Here is a 17,575-nt window from a genome sequence, read left to right as displayed (position 1 = left end):
GAGTTTAGACTCTTAACTTATTCACAGGCATGCAGAGAAAAAAAAAGAGAATGGGATTTGAACTTATGGTTTTCACAACAGGAGTTCCAATTACGTCTATCATTTTCTTTGCAAGTGTAAATACATTTTCTAGACTTTCACAGACACATCTAACAATGCACATTATTACGACGACGTTAGAACTGTTCGGAACTTTTGGAAGATTGTGTTCCTTAAAATTCTCACACTTGCTGATCATGGAATGAAGGTAATGTATCTCTGAAAATCGAAGGAAAATAACACAGGGAAAATTTGATTGTTTAACGTCATCTAGCTTTTGAATGAATCTCCCACACTGTCTGATATTGAGAACCATATTTAGAACCACAAAGTGCATCGCAATATGAATCTTTCTGCAAATAGGCAATGCAGTCCATGTTGTCTGATCCTCAGTGAACACATAACTTTATCTTTTTAATTAATTTCAAATCTGGCACTACAATTTCTTTGTAGATTTTTGGATGATTTTTTTTTTAAACCTAACTCGCATACGGGAAAAAGGAGTAAGCCCAGTTAACAGATGTACAGATCACATCCCTTTTTATGAAGTGAAGTGACGTGAATTCAAATGGATGCTGTTTTGACAGTGAACATATTTTGCAAACGCTTTTTCTACCCTAGGAAGAAGTAATGAAATTTAAAGTTTAAGGCCACGGCTGCTTCCTTCACACCCCTAGCCCTTTACTATCCCATCGTCGCCATAGGACCTATCTCTGTCGATGCAACGTAAAGTAACTTGTAAATATTGTACAGATTGAAAGATATTTCATTTTCTTAAGATTATGAAATGATAAAGCTAAAAAAAAAAAAATTGTAGCTTGCATCTACAAAGGTAGTATTAAAATGTTCAAAATGTTTCATAATCTTTTTTTGACTGAATTCTATTAAGAAATTTAAATCTATGATAAGTAATTACTGCTGCTTTTTAATATGTTCTTGTTTATTGTAGCCAGAATATCATGTATGTATATATATAATTTATTTATTTATTTATTTATATATTTATATAATTTCACTTTCAATAAAATTGATATTGTAAGTTATACTGAGCATAATTTCTTTTTATCTGGTAAGTGATTTTTAAGAAGCAAATGAGGAGGGAATGTTTCTTTAAACCCAGTGGTGCGGCCCTTGGAGCATCCTCTTCCATCAGTTGATTTGGGCTCATATTCAGTGAATTGTGATTTATTTGAATTTAAGACAAGCATAGTAAAAAATTACTCCACATACATACAGAAGTTCACTGCAAGATTCTGAGAATCATCGTTTGTTCCTCTCAAATTGGCATTGTTTTGGGAATTAATGATGAGTCCAATATGAGGAGAGACATAGAGGTTCTTAGAAAAAAATGTGAAAGTACTGCAAAAAAGACTAATTTCAACTCCACAGAACTGTGCAAGGAGGTGGTTTCACCATTACTGTCTCAGGTTTAACCTGCGTGCTTTCAACATGTTAGGATCATAGAAAGGCAAAAGGACCTTATCTTTTAAATTTCAAGGATAGCATATTTTATCTCAGTACATTTTTTATGTCCTAGCTTTAAAAACCTATAAAATGGCCATTTAACGTTTAAAGGCCGGTCTCCACTGATTACCATTTAACAACAACATGTTAAATGTTTAAAATGTTAAATACTGTTTCATTTAACATTGTGTCCACACTTAATAAACATGTTAAACTGGACTTCCTTTGTTTTTATACTGGTACAGGTAGTTCATCATATCAATCTGTTGGAATACATTTAGGTGGTGTCTAGTATTTTCACACAAGGACAATGGACTTTTTGGCCTTTGTTATTGCCACTGTTGCTTCTTGTTATGATTTAGAAATGCAGTTTTATTAGGCATATTTCCTCCCCTCATCCTGCTCATTGCTTCAAAAGCAATTGAATTATAAACTTCATCCGCTCCCGCCCCCCAACTTCCGAATTTTCTGAACTTCTTTGCAATCCTCTACTACAGTATACTGGGAGCAGAAGGATGCTAGTTTTTTCGATGCACTCTCAGGAACAATTATAGAAAATTTCAAGTTCCTGGAATCTGTCGGCTTTCTTCGCTTTATCTCTGTATTTCCTTGATGAGACATCCCACAAACAAGGCCTGTCTATTATATCATTAATTAAGTCCAGAGTAATCTCCTTCCTTCACTTCCATTTTTGATTATACATTTTAGTATAGTGCAGAGAGAACGACACGCCCGTGTACTGTATTTGTAGTTTATAACAAAGAGAATGAGTGTAGTAACTATAATCCTACTCATGAGAAGCACCTCGTTTGGATCGTTTAGGCGATCTTGTTGGCATGGAAACAGCACGGAAGTTCCCGGAGCTGTGCCGACATCTCACAAACAACTAATTGACTTGACATGTTTTCCACTTGGAGCAGAAAACATGCCAACATATTAAAAGTGTTAACCTCAACATTCTGAGTTAACATGCAAAGTCAACTGGAAGACACAATCACAATATACATGTCAATTGTAACATGTTAAAATTAACATGTTGGTGTTAAATGTTAATCTGTGGAGACCGGCCTTAAGGATAACATATTTTGTATAGTTTATTTTGTATGTCCTGGCTTTTTAAAAACCTATAAAATGCAGGTAAATAGGCCTTATATGTGAGGTAAATGAATTCTCAGTTTTCCTATTCACCAGCGTGATTGGCTGATCAGGTATACAACAGGACATGAGCCTAGAGAGTGACCTCAGTTGCAATATCTTATATCTTGATCAAATGAATAAATACATAGTGTTGTCATCAGGGCACAGATTTCAGTGTAACATTTAATTGTGAAACTTGCATTAATCATGTAAATCAGCTTGTGCATTCAAATAAACATGCCTCATTGCAAAGTAAACTGTCTCTCTCCTCTAGAAAGGCATTTTGACTGGAACAGGAATGTATGACTGTTATAGTTTGTAATTTAATCAAATTAAGTGTTTAATGCCAGACTGAGCACACATGCACAATCTTAGTTATACAGTGGCTTTTAAATTATAAGTGGTCGTCGCCGTAAGACCTATCTGTGTCGGTGCGACGTAAAGCAACTTGCAAAAAAAAAAAAAAAAAAAATTATAAGTGGAGATGGCTGACTTAGCTAGGACATCATGGAGATTGTTGATTTTGCTATGAACAGTTACAGTGAATTCTCATTCTTATAAAAAGTTGTTAAAAGAACACAATTCATGTTCAGTAATAAAAATACCAAAATAAAAACCCAGAATTAAAGAAATCGTTTAGCTCCAACACTATCACTACATGCACAGCCAACTTACCCAGTCCTATTGTTGATCTAACATCACTTATATTCTGGAAACAATTTTTTTTTTTTTTTTTTTTCCTGAAGACAGTCGTGAGCAGATGCCTTACTAAATTTTTCTTGTTTGTTCAGTTTAACAACTCCTTGGCTGAATGTTGGTTCAGACGGCTGGAATTTTAGAGGTGTCCGGCTGGGGAGTGAGTGTTGTTGTTAATCTTCATTTATAAACAACACAACACCACTACAGAAACCCATAATAGTACATTCCTCCACATGGGGTTGGTGTTGGAAAAGGCATCTAGCCAAAAAAATAAACATATAGTGCTGACCCCAAGAGAATGGTAAGGCCAGGAGAAAGAAGATAACTAAGGTAACAACAGGATTATTTTGCTGATGGAAAGGGAGGAATAGCATAGAATCTGGAGATAAATTTATATTAAAATAACAAATCCTTGTTACTTACCCCTGATGCAGGAAACATCAGTTTAGATCAGTTATTATTGTTATTTGGGTAGTAGAATATCCAATGATGTTAGAAATAAGGACATAAAAGCAAATGAGGCCGTTCTAAAGATGATAAATATGCTCACCTCAGACATAGATACGTAGATGTTCTATAGATTAGCTGGGTTGAGTGGCTCAGGCGGTTGAGGCGCTGGCCTTCTGACCCCAACTTGGCAGGTTCAATCCTGGCTCTGTCCGATGATATTTGAAGGTGCTCAAATACGTCAGCCTTATGTCGGTAGATTTACTGGCATGTAGAAGAACTCCTGCTGGCATCTCTGAAAACTGAAAAAGTAGTTAGTGGGACATAAAGCACATAGCATTATTATTATTATTATTATTATTATTATTATTATTATTATTATTATTATTATTATTATGTTCTATAGATTTATGTGGACAATAACTAGATAATAGAAGTTGTTTTAGAGAAGAATGTTGAAAGTAAGATGGGTCAGCTGGATCACAAATGAGTTAAAACAGGTTAGTGAGAGGCAAATGATTTTGGGAACTGACTAATTGGTAGGACACATCTTGGGTCACCCAAGAGTTCAGTTGGGTTTGGAAGGAATTGTAGAGGTAAGCAAAGACACAATCAATATGTCTATGGACTGATGATCCAAACACAACACATCAGTATCACACTCATCACAGAAAGCAAAGTTTGATTTTGGAAAAACAGTTCATTTTTTTTTCATAACTGGGTCATTTTTACCTACAGTTATTGGTGACATGACGATTATTGTCTGTAATCAGATACATTACATAATATGTGTGTTGGATGTGGACATCGCTCTGTGGATCAGGTATTGTGTGCCAGTCTCTGGATCCAAACCAGTCAGAAGTAGTTGGATTTTTGAAGGGTGAAAAAAACTTTATTCGACACTCCGTGTCATATGTCAGCATCTAAAAGATTTCTGGGGGATACATTTAGTGTTCACCCGAAGAAATTCATTAAGAGTGAGCCATAAGCGCTGAAGAGAGATTCAGTTTACTCTGCTATCTAGTAGGCCTAGTGTAAAACAGACCATCAAATTTGACGAGCAGGCAATCTTAAAATGCCGGCACATGGTAGTGAGGCCATACAGTTGTTATTTATCTCTGATGTGTTGATGCCCTCTGAAATCAAAGAGCTACTCAATAATTGTGTTTTGAAATAGTTGGATAATATCTTCCTTACATAGAGTCCTTTCACTCTCAAATGCATTTTGGTTCCAATAAACTTTCCATTCTGTGAATATTGTGTTCATAATATCCTGATACCTAAATTTGGCTTCTGTGAGAATCCCCAACCCTCACTCTTATTGTTTTGCTTCTGTAATTTTTCTTGAAGGTTTACCTTGTACAGTAAAACATTGTCAAGGGAACACTTTCTGTCGATATGTTCTGTTCATGTAAATATAATTTGAGAATTACAGTTTCCTGCAGTATCAGCATCAAAATGTGATGAAAATTCAATTAAGGGTTCTAGTACCTAATATTGTGCAATTCTGCTATAATGTCATACTCTAGTGGACTGTTAGTAGACTTCTTGGGAAAGGAAGAAAGTGGCCCCTAGAAGACAGGTGCACAATATCATGGTCACTTCAACACTCTGATTGACGGAGTATTGGTTTTTTATGTATGGTGTTGTGTATGTTCCTTGCAGATACACTTCCCTTAGAGACAGTTGAATCCATAGATATGTTTGTTGTGGGTTTGTATCTATATGGGAAGTGAAATATATTTTGATAACAATGAAAAATAAGTCTGAAAAGATATATGTGAGGAACAAACAATACCATGTGCTCATTCTTTTTTGAGTGACTATTCATTTTATATAATGTTATTTCATGTATGAATAATGGGATTATAATGTAAGTGTAGTAAAATGTGTTGACCGTCCTTTGTAAAGTACCAAAGTTGTATTTTGTGTATTGTGTAAGTCAAGTACCTTGTTGTAATAAAGGATTCAAACATACTTTTCTTGGTATTTGTGATTCAGAGTTTGATGAAAGTAATCACCACCCAGGCCCAGTATTAAATTTAGCTGGGGATTGAAAGCCAGTAGCCTCCGTGGCTCAGGCGGCAGTGCGCCGGCCTCTCACCACTGGATACCATGGTTCAAATCCCAGTCACTCCATGTGAGATTTGTGCTGGACAAAGCGGAGGCAGGACAGGTTTTTCTCCGGGTACTCCGGTTTTCCCTGTCATCTTTCATTCCAGCAACACACTCCATTAACATTTCATCTGTCAGTCATTTATCATTGCCCCAGAGGAGTGCGACAGGCTTCAGCAGCCGGCACATTTCCTATCCTCTCCACTAGACAGGGGCTTCATTCATACCATTCCTGACCCGGTCGAATGACTGGAAACAGGCTGTGGATTTTCATTGAAGGTCACACACGGTCACACTGGCATTTGAACCAGTGACAGTCAGGTCAGGAGCCAAGTGCTCCTAGCCTGAAACAGTAATTACTGTAAATACAACTATTGCCTTGAAACTTGTTTAGAATGTAAATCACTCACTTGATTAAATATCAACATTTATTACACTTACGACATATATATATAACACATTATAAATACATAATACTGGGTATTGATGGGCAGATGCCCTCGATAACAGTCGGTCACATGTTCCTGTCTCCTCACGCTCGAGGCACCCAAGCATAACAGTCTCTCATCCCCCTTCCATCCACACCACTTCCGGCTGGGGGCCTTCAAATAAACACACACTGAAGGGTGCTGCTATCTGTCCTAAAGAGGTAGCGAGCAACTAGGTGGTCTAGCCATAGCTAGGCCGTAACATGCTCCCCACCGTTGAATCACCATGATTCAACCGAATTAAATTGCCTGATATGCCCTCATGAGAGTTAAGTTCAATTCAAGCATCACACAGGCACTGACATATAGAGTTCATGTTCAGTAACCAAAATGATTTGATCATTCAACAAATATACAGATAAACACAAGCAACAAAATATTTACACTGTTAACAGAAGGTACTAAGTAGTTTGACTGTGTTCTCATTATTAATTAAGAAGCTATTCACACTATAGAGTTCTCAGTTCAAATCACACACACACCACCATAATTACACTCTGAAATGCACAAAAGAAACAATATTCACATGAAACACATTATGATTAGCCACACGATCCTGTTTAGTGTTCTATAGGTAATGGAATTAACTTAACAGGTCGTTTAAAAAGACCACTGGTTGTTCTGATGGTAGCCACTCGTGCAAGTCCATCCTTCCCAGGGTGAACAGTCTCCACCACAGCCAATTTCCAACAGAGAGGAGGAAGATTGTCCTCCTTCAGAAGAACATCTGTTCCAGTAGCTAGGTTCTCCTTGGGACAGGTCCATTTCTTCCTCTGCTGCAGTGAGTTCAGGTAATCGGCAGAACACCTCTTCCACAACTCCTGCTGCATTGCCTGGATACGCCGCCATCGAGACAATCTGTTGATGGGCAGGTCAGTAATGTTAGGCTCAGGAATGGTTGTAAGGGGGCACCAATTAGGAAATGAGCAGGTGATAAATCATTAAGGTCACTGGGGTCATTGGATAAGGCAGAGAGGGGGCAAGAATTAAGACAGGCTTCTATCTGTGCAGTAAGGGTACATAGCTCCTCAAATGTCAGTAGAGTATTACCCGCAACTCTTCTTAAGTGGTACTTCATGGACTTGACAGCTGCTTCCCACAGTCCGCCAAAGTGTGGAGAGCTGGGAGGTATAAAGTGCCATGTGATGCCTTCCATCGCTAATGAATTCCTTATCTCTTCACAAAAGCTGGTTGAAAGGAATAGTTTTCGGAGATCCTGCATCCTTCTGTTGGCACCAATGAAGTTAGTCCCATTATCACTATAGATGATGGAGCATTTCCCACATCAAGCTATGAATCTCCTCAGAGCTGCCATAAAGGGATCAGTAGAAAGGTCACTCACCACCTCCAGGTGAAGAGCCTTGGTAGCCAGACAGATGAACAATGTAATGTAGCTCTTCGTTGTCTGTTTGCTTCTTATATTTCCCCTCTTGACGAAGAAAGGACCAGCATAATCAGCTCCTACATTAAGAAACAGGCGACTCTGTTACACTCTGGTCACAGGGAGCTGTCCCATCAGCTGTTCAACTATTGACGCCTTGAATCTAAAACAGGTCAGGCACTTGTGGATGACTCTTCGAACAACTGCCCTAGCCATGGAATCCAGAATCTTTCTCTTAATGATGCAATTACTAATTGAGCACTTGCATGTAAAAGCCTAATGTGTTCTGCCATCACAACAAGGTTTGTGAGAGCATGCTGGGGAGGAAGGATAAGCTGGTGCGTAGTGTCATAAGGTAGTTTTGAATTTACTAGTCTTCCTCCTACCCTTAGCATTCCCTTATCATCTAAGAAAAGATGTAAATCTGCAATTTTACCCTTCCTTGAAATGCAGCATTTAGAGTTGAGACTGGCTATCTCTTGAGCATAACGCACTTGTTGTGCAATTTTGATACAGGAGTGCAAGGCCATCTGCAGCTCTTGTGCACTTAATATTTCTAACCTCTTGTCCTGAGGATTGGCACTATTGTGAATAAATCGCCAACAATACGCAGTAACTCGGTCAGTCGGGACAGTGACGAGTACTTCAGCATAAGTTCATCCCAATTGGTACTTATCAACATGACTACAGGAAGTGTGCTTCATGACTCAGGTAGTTCCTCTTCTGCATGGGCCGAGATTGTGTCTGGCCATGATTCAGTGGGCTCAGTTAACCAGGATGGTCTGTGCCACCATAGGTTCATACCTCGTAGTTGTCCTGGAGCAACACCTCTAGATATTAAATCTTCTGGATTGCAACTGGTCGGAACATGCCTCCATTCTGCCTTGTGAGAGTATTCTTGAATTGAAGAGACTCGGTTAGCCACAAATGTTTTCCAGCAAGTAGCAGGAAATGCAATCCAGGCTAAGACAATGGTGGAGTCCGTCCACAGGTACAACTCGCTGACTGGCAGAGACAAAGCTGGAAGGGTCATGAGGAGTAGTCGGGCAAGTAGTAGCGCTCCACACAGTTTAAGTCTTGGTAGTGTCAGTTTCTTCACCGGTGCTACTCTGGATTTAGAACATAATAATCTGACACAGGTCTGTCCCCCTTTGTTGACAGACCGTACATAGAGACAAGCTCCATAAGCTTGTTCTGAAGCATCAGAAAAACCATGAATTTGTATATCAACAGGGGTCCCTTACATGTGACTAACTGCTCAATATAAAATTCTCTTACTGCCTGTGGCTTAAAGTGAAGTTCTTCCCATTTTTCTGACTAGTTGAGATGGTAGTCTGTCATCCCAGTTCAGATTGACTAGCCAAAGTTTCTGCATAAAAATTTTGTAAGAAATTACCAAAGGACTGACCAACCCAAGTGGAACAAATATTGATGCAATGACAGATAAGACCTTTCGTTTAGTTACATGAGTATCAGTATGATAGGGACTGTCTGAATACAGATTGCCACAAATGAGAAAATGATCAGTTACTGGATGCCATAATAGGCCTAAAGATCTCACGCTAATGCCTTCATCAAGACTTAAAGGCAGCTGGGTTTCCCTGTCCTCTTCTGAAACTGCTTCTAGTAATGCTGGGTGGTTTGAACACCATTTCCTGAAGTGAAATCCTCCACTCTCTAGTAAATTAATTTCAGACTGCAAGTGAAGAGCATCCTGGATATCGTCACAGCCACTTAATAGATCGTCAACATTAAAATCTCTGCGAACAACTTGTGCTGCTCTGGGGAACCTCGATTCTTCATCTTCAGCAAGTTGCTGCAGGCATCTGGTAGCTAGGAAAGGTGCTGATGCTGTACCATACGTTACAGTTGTCAGTTCATAGTGAGAGGGTGGGTCTCTAGGTGATTCCCTCCAGATAATCCGCTGAAGTTTCCTATCATCTGCATGAACCATGACTTGCCGATACATTTTAGCAATATCTGCGGTGAAGACAAAGGTATGCATTCTAAACCTTAGAATGATAGAGTAAAGATCCTGTTGTATTGTCGTTCCAACCATTAATATATCATTCAATGAAATATTGTTAGAAGTTTTAGAAGATGCATCAAATACAACCCTAAGTTTGGTAGTCGAGCTACTAAACTTAAAAACTGGATGATGGGGTAGATAATAGCTTCCACCTTCATTCCCTGACTGAGTAGATGTATCCACCTTAACCATATGCCCCATCGCCTCATACTCGTGAAGAAAGTTGGAGTACTCGTGCTTAAGTGAGGGCTGCCTGCTGAAACGCCGTTCTAATCGAGTTAGTCTTGACATCTTCATAAAAGGAAAGAAAATTCCACCTAATCAATACATTTATTTTCTTGTAAACTATTACAATCTAGGACCGGTTTCGACCCTTCATAGGTCATCCTCAGCTATATCAGAATCACATTTGCATTTCTATCTTATACCTCTAAAAGACCTTCATGATGTATTGTTTCATAATTTTTCAGTGAAAACTTATCTAAAAACTTACAAATTTCTAAGCGTTGTGTTAAAATTAAAAATTAAAATTACAAAACTTTGTCTATTATATACATGCCCTTGGGCTGACAGAATGCATCCTTGGGTTGATTAAGCACATATCTTAAGTATTGCTTATTCTGTTGAATCGAAACCCTTTTATACTTGTGTACAATCGTGAATAGACTATCAGTAAAATTTGATAAATAAAGCTTGCGTGATAATTATAATAAAATATCATGTTACATCTTTATACCTTATTGCTGGAGTGATATTATTTTAGGCAAAATATAAATGCGTGTTGACCTCTATAAAATATTTTTACATAAACACACTAATGTACTTTAAAAGTCTAAAATACTTATTGCTTGGATCTTGCGTTGTTATGTGGTAAAATATTATAACAATTTGTCTTGTATAACATCAGATATTGATAATGTTTGAATATGCCGTGTATGGTTGGCTTTTAAACCTAATGATTAAATGTCAGTTCCTTCTTGCATAAAATTACAAGTTTCATATTATGTTGATTATGTATTGTATAAAACATAAATGTCTATTAAATTGAATGCTTATCATTTACTACAGAAGTTTTAAAAAACACTTGAATGTCTAGTAATATAGTCAGTGTGTTTAGTGACACTGAAACGTGTTGGCCTTGATTCTTGCGTTATATTTCCATAATTTGCCTTTTCTTATATATGTCGAATGTTGAACTTTATAGGTTCCATTTGTATAACTGTGAAATGGATCAATATAAGCTTGATACGTGTTAAATTATGGAATATATGTATGATTCAGTTCTGGCCTAACTTCTGGAGTTTTCTCCCATCAAATGCCGTAAGACTGTGGTGGTTCCTTTCCCTTTTTTTAAGGCTGGTAAAGTCTGTAAGCCAAAATGAATGAAGTGAGTTAGATTTCAATAGAAGTGTAATATTGTGTGGATTTGTAAAGCCTGAATTAATTTACTTACTGCTGGATGTTTGAAATGCAAGTTTCTTGGCCGTTTGACGAGTAATGTACCTCGTACTGATGGTTCTAGTGTTGTCTGTTGTGAGAGGGGCGGAGGGATAAGTAGGGGAGGTTGTTACGTGTGTATGGGCGGAGTCACTGAGGTTCGCTGTCTGCACCGTAGCTTGTGTATGACGTCGTCTGTTGACTATTTTGACGTAGTCGTTTTTTAAGATAGGAACGATTTTATTGAACAAAATATTAGTTTTTTCAGATAACTCATTTATGTTATAATTAGGATTTGCATACTGATCTAGTGTTATATATAATTCTTCACTTATATTAAGCAAAGGACCTTTAGGTTCTACATTTACTATTTTTAAATCGTTATTTATGTCCGTAAAATTGTGCTTATATTCATGCATATGTTGCCCTATTGCCGAGAAATGATTATGCCTAATTGCGTTTACGTGCTCATTATATCTAGTCGTGAAATTCCTGCCTGTACGCCCCACATAACTTGTTAAACAGTTGTTACATTCCATTCGGTAGACTCCTGATTGAAGATATTTGTTACTACTATTTACTGATTTGCTATTATATATGACATGCCTATTATTTTGTGTAGTCTTAAATGCTATTTTAATGTTATGCTTCCTCAGAACATTGGTTAGTGAATATACGCCCGTATTATTGAAAGTGAAAGTTGCGTAATTTTTTCTGGGTTGATCTGTTTTCGTCAGAGTGGTGTTGGGTCGTGATTTGAACTTACGAATGATGGAATTAACCATTTCTTTTCTATAACCATTTTTTTGAGCTATTTCGTGAATTAGTTGTAGTTCATCTTTGAGATCTGCTTTTGACATCGGTATATTAAACGCTCTATAAATCATACTTTGATATGCTGCTTTTTTATGTGGATTAGGGTGATTAGAATCTATTTTTATGGTGTTTATTGTATGTGTAGGTTTCCGGTAAATTTTGAAGGTGAGATGTTTTTCGTGTCTAGTAACCGTTAGATCTAGGTAATTTAGTTGACCGTTACTCTCAGATTCCTTGGTGAATTGTATACATGTATCTATGGCATTTATTTTATCCAATATTGCATTTTCGTTGGTTGTTCTGTTGTCGATGATGACGAATACATCATCCACAAATCTACACCAGAAAGATATTCCTTCAATTTTACTAAATGCAGTATGTTCTAAGTAGTCTAAGTATATATCTGCTATTATTCCGGAGGCGGGTGATCCCATAGGTAGACCTGTTTGTTAATAAACTGTATCGTGAAATTTAAAGAAATTGTTATTGACTGCAAATTTGAGTAATATCATAAATTCCTCAATTTCCAATGTGCTTAATTTACTATATGTTTTGAGATTAGTTCTGATTATGTTTAAGGTTTTGTCAGTGGGGATATTTGGATACATATTTGTTACATCATAGGAGGCTATGGAATGATATTTATCTAACTTAAAGTTCTTTGTTTTGTTGCAAAAATCTATGGAATTTCGTATGCTCTTATTAGCCTGAAAGGAATAGTGATTTTTTAGAAATTTCTGAATAAATTTAGAGGGATTATATGTGGGACTAGATCTATAATTTACTATGGTTCTCATAGGGGTATTTTCTTTGTGAATTTTGGGAAGAGCTTTAGCATTCGGTAACTGGGGGTTCATTATTATTAAGCTATTTGCTTCTGCTTCGGTGAGTAAAAAACGTGTGTTCTTAAGCAAGTTTTTTAGGTTTCTTTGTACTGTAATTGTGGGGTCTTTACGTATTGTACGGAATGTGTTATTATTGAAACATTCTTTTGTTTTTTGAATGTATATATCTTTGTTCATAATTACCGTTGTGTTCCCTTTGTCGGCTTTTGTTATCAGGAGATTATCACGTTTGACCTTTTCTTTTAAGCTATTAATGTGTGTTTTGTCCATTTTATTGCTATTAGATATGTTTTCTTGTATTCTGTTGATGTACTGCGGGAGTTTTTTTACAATATCGTGTCTAACTTCTTCACGTATTTCATGCGGAATTCTCTGTATGGCTAATTCTGTTTCTGCTATTGCGGTAGTAACGTTCTGTAGTATTGAGGCGTTATTCCAGTTATGTTTTGGACCTTTGCTTAAAATTTCATACTCTGCTTTACTGAATATTGTATCCGTGAGATTTTTTAATGGTGGGTAAAATTGGTGCATTCTATCTCCTGTGGACTGAGCTAAGTTATTATTTTCTCCAAGGTGAGTCACCTGTTTTTCTTTCTGAGTTCGTTTCAAGGTTTCTAATTTCTTGTCTAGGGTGTTCTGTTTTTTTATGGCTAGATGTTCAATTTTCTCATTCGTTACATGTTGGAAGTGATCCCAATAGCTAAGTGGTAGCTCTTGGGATACTTTCAAATGTAAAGGGTATAGTATATTATTCAAGTGTTGTTTTTTACGATAAAAAAATTTTATTTCAGTTTTTATCCAGATTTTATTGGTTTTCTTTAAAGTGTCACGTGTCTGTCTTGTGTTTCTATGTTTGTTGTTATATTTAGTTAAAAACTTTGGAATTAGGTCACGAGCGAGGCATTCTTTCAAAAATGCCATGTTCTTAATTGTATTCATTAATTTAATTCTGATATTCCTATATTTATATGCTTGACTCTTTGCCTGGTTGGCGTTAACATCTTGATTTATGAATTTCATTTTCCGTATTGACATTTACCAATCTTCATAAAAGGAAAGAAAATTCCACCTAATCAATACATTTATTTTCTTGTAAACTATTACAATCTAGGACCGGTTTCGACCCTTCATAGGTCATCCTCAGCTATATCAGAATCACATTTGCATTTCTATCTTATACCTCTAAAAGACCTTCATGATGTATTGTTTCATAATTTTTCAGTGAAAACTTATCTAAAAACTTACAAATTTCTAAGCGTTGTGTTAAAATTAAAAATTAAAATTACAAAACTTTGTCTATTATATACATGCCCTTGGGCTGACAGAATGCATCCTTGGGTTGATTAAGCACATATCTTAAGTATTGCTTATTCTGTTGAATCGAAACCCTTTTATACTTATGTACAATCGTGAATAGACTATCAGTAAAATTTGACAAATAAAGCTTGCGTGATAATTATAATAAAATATCATGTTACATCTTTATACCTTATTGCTGGAGTGATATTATTTTAGGCAAAATATAAATGCGTGTTGACCTCTATAAAATATTTTTACATAAACACACTAATGTACTTTAAAGTGTAAAATACTTATTGCTTGGATCTTGCGTTGTTATGTGGTAAAATATTATAACAATTTGTCTTGTATAACATCAGATATTGATAATGTTTGAATATGCCGTGTATGGTTGGCTTTTAAACCTAATGATTAAATGTCAGTTCCTTCTTGCATAAAATTACAAGTTCCATATTATGTTGATTATGTATTGTATAAAACATAAATGTCTATTAAATTGAATGCTTATCATTTACTACAGAAGTTTTAAAAAACACTTGAATGTCTAGTAATATAGTCAGTGTGTTTAGTGACACTGAAACGTGTTGGCCTTGATTCTTGCGTTATATTTCCATAATTTGCCTTTTCTTATATATGTCGAATGTTGAACTTTATAGGTTCCATTTGTATAACTGTGAAATGGATCAATATAAGCTTGATACGTGTTAAATTATGGAATATATGTATGATTCAGTTCTGGCCTAACTTCTGGAGTTTTCTCCCATCAAATGCCGTAAGACTGTGGTGGTTCCTTTCCCTTTTTTAAGGCTGGTAAAGTCTGTAAGCCAAAATGAATGAAGTGAGTTAGATTTCAATAGAAGTGTAATATTGTGTGGATTTGTAAAGCCTGAATTAATTTACTTACTGCTGGATGTTTGAAATGCAAGTTTCTTGGCCGTTTGACGAGTAATGTACCTCGTACTGATGGTTCTAGTGTTGTCTGTTGTGAGAGGGGCGGAGGGATAAGTAGGGGAGGTTGTTACGTGTGTATGGGCGGAGTCACTGAGGTTCGCTGTCTGCACCGTAGCTTGTGTATGACGTCGTCTGTTGACTATTTTGACGTAGTCGTTTTTTAAGATAGGAACGATTTTATTGAACAAAATATTAGTTTTTTCAGATAACTCATTTATGTTATAATTAGGATTTGCATACTGATCTAGTGTTATATATAATTCTTCACTTATATTAAGCAAAGGACCTTTAGGTTCTACATTTACTATTTTTAAATCGTTATTTATGTCCGTAAAATTGTGCTTATATTCATGCATATGTTGCCCTATTGCCGAGAAATGATTATGCCTAATTGCGTTTACGTGCTCATTATATCTAGTCGTGAAATTCCTGCCTGTACGCCCCACATAACTTGTTAAACAGTTGTTACATTCCATTCGGTAGACTCCTGATTGAAGATATTTGTTACTACTATTTACTGATTTGCTATTATATATGACATGCCTATTATTTTGTGTAGTCTTAAATGCTATTTTAATGTTATGCTTCCTCAGAACATTGGTTAGTGAATATACGCCCGTATTATTGAAAGTGAAAGTTGCGTAATTTTTTCTGGGTTGATCTGTTTTCGTCAGAGTGGTGTTGGGTCGTGATTTGAACTTACGAATGATGGAATTAACCATTTCTTTTCTATAACCATTTTTTTGAGCTATTTCGTGAATTAGTTGTAGTTCATCTTTGAGATCTGCTTTTGACATCGGTATATTAAACGCTCTATAAATCATACTTTGATATGCTGCTTTTTTATGTGGATTAGGGTGATTAGAATCTATTTTTATGGTGTTTATTGTATGTGTAGGTTTCCGGTAAATTTTGAAGGTGAGATGTTTTTCGTGTCTAGTAACCGTTAGATCTAGGTAATTTAGTTGACCGTTACTCTCAGATTCCTTGGTGAATTGTATACATGTATCTATGGCATTTATTTTATCCAATATTGCATTTTCGTTGGTTGTTCTGTTGTCGATGATGACGAATACATCATCCACAAATCTACACCAGAAAGATATTCCTTCAATTTTACTAAATGCAGTATGTTCTAAGTAGTCTAAGTATATATCTGCTATTATTCCGGAGGCGGGTGATCCCATAGGTAGACCTGTTTGTTGATAAACTGTATCGTGAAATTTAAAGAAATTGTTATTGACTGCAAATTTGAGTAATATCATAAATTCCTCAATTTCCAATGTGCTTAATTTACTATATGTTTTGAGATTAGTTCTGATTATGTTTAAGGTTTTGTCAGTGGGGATATTTGGATACATATTTGTTACATCATAGGAGGCTATGGAATGATATTTATCTAACTTAAAGTTCTTTGTTTTGTTGCAAAAATCTATGGAATTTCGTATGCTCTTATTAGCCTGAAAGGAATAGTGATTTTTTAGAAATTTCTGAATAAATTTAGAGGGATTATATGTGGGACTAGATCTATAATTTACTATGGTTCTCATAGGGGTATTTTCTTTGTGAATTTTGGGAAGAGCTTTAGCATTCGGTAACTGGGGGTTCATTATTATTAAGCTATTTGCTTCTGCTTCGGTGAGTAAAAAACGTGTGTTCTTAAGCAAGTTTTTTAGGTTTCTTTGTACTGTAATTGTGGGGTCTTTACGTATTGTACGGAATGTGTTATTATTGAAACATTCTTTTGTTTTTTGAATGTATATATCTTTGTTCATAATTACCGTTGTGTTCCCTTTGTCGGCTTTTGTTATCAGGAGATTATCACGTTTGACCTTTTCTTTTAAGCTATTAATGTGTGTTTTGTCCATTTTATTGCTATTAGATATGTTTTCTTGTATTCTGTTGATGTACTGCGGGAGTTTTTTTACAATATCGTGTCTAACTTCTTCACGTATTTCATGCGGAATTCTCTGTATGGCTAATTCTGTTTCTGCTATTGCGGTAGTAACGTTCTGTAGTATTGAGGCGTTATTCCAGTTATGTTTTGGACCTTTGCTTAAAATTTCATACTCTGCTTTACTGAATATTGTATCCGTGAGATTTTTTAATGGTGGGTAAAATTGGTGCATTCTATCTCCTGTGGACTGAGCTAAGTTATTATTTTCTCCAAGGTGAGTCACCTGTTTTTCTTTCTGAGTTCGTTTCAAGGTTTCTAATTTCTTGTCTAGGGTGTTCTGTTTTTTTATGGCTAGATGTTCAATTTTCTCATTCGTTACATGTTGGAAGTGATCCCAATAGCTAAGTGGTAGCTCTTGGGATACTTTCAAATGTAAAGGGTATAGTATATTATTCAAGTGTTGTTTTTTACGATAAAAAAATTTTATTTCAGTTTTTATCCAGATTTTATTGGTTTTCTTTAAAGTGTCAC

This window comes from Anabrus simplex, chromosome 2 (genome assembly GCF_040414725.1).
Source record: "Anabrus simplex isolate iqAnaSimp1 chromosome 2, ASM4041472v1, whole genome shotgun sequence".
In the NCBI taxonomy this organism is placed as follows: domain Eukaryota; kingdom Metazoa; phylum Arthropoda; class Insecta; order Orthoptera; family Tettigoniidae; genus Anabrus; species Anabrus simplex.
Note: the sequence above shows the minus strand (reverse complement) of the source record.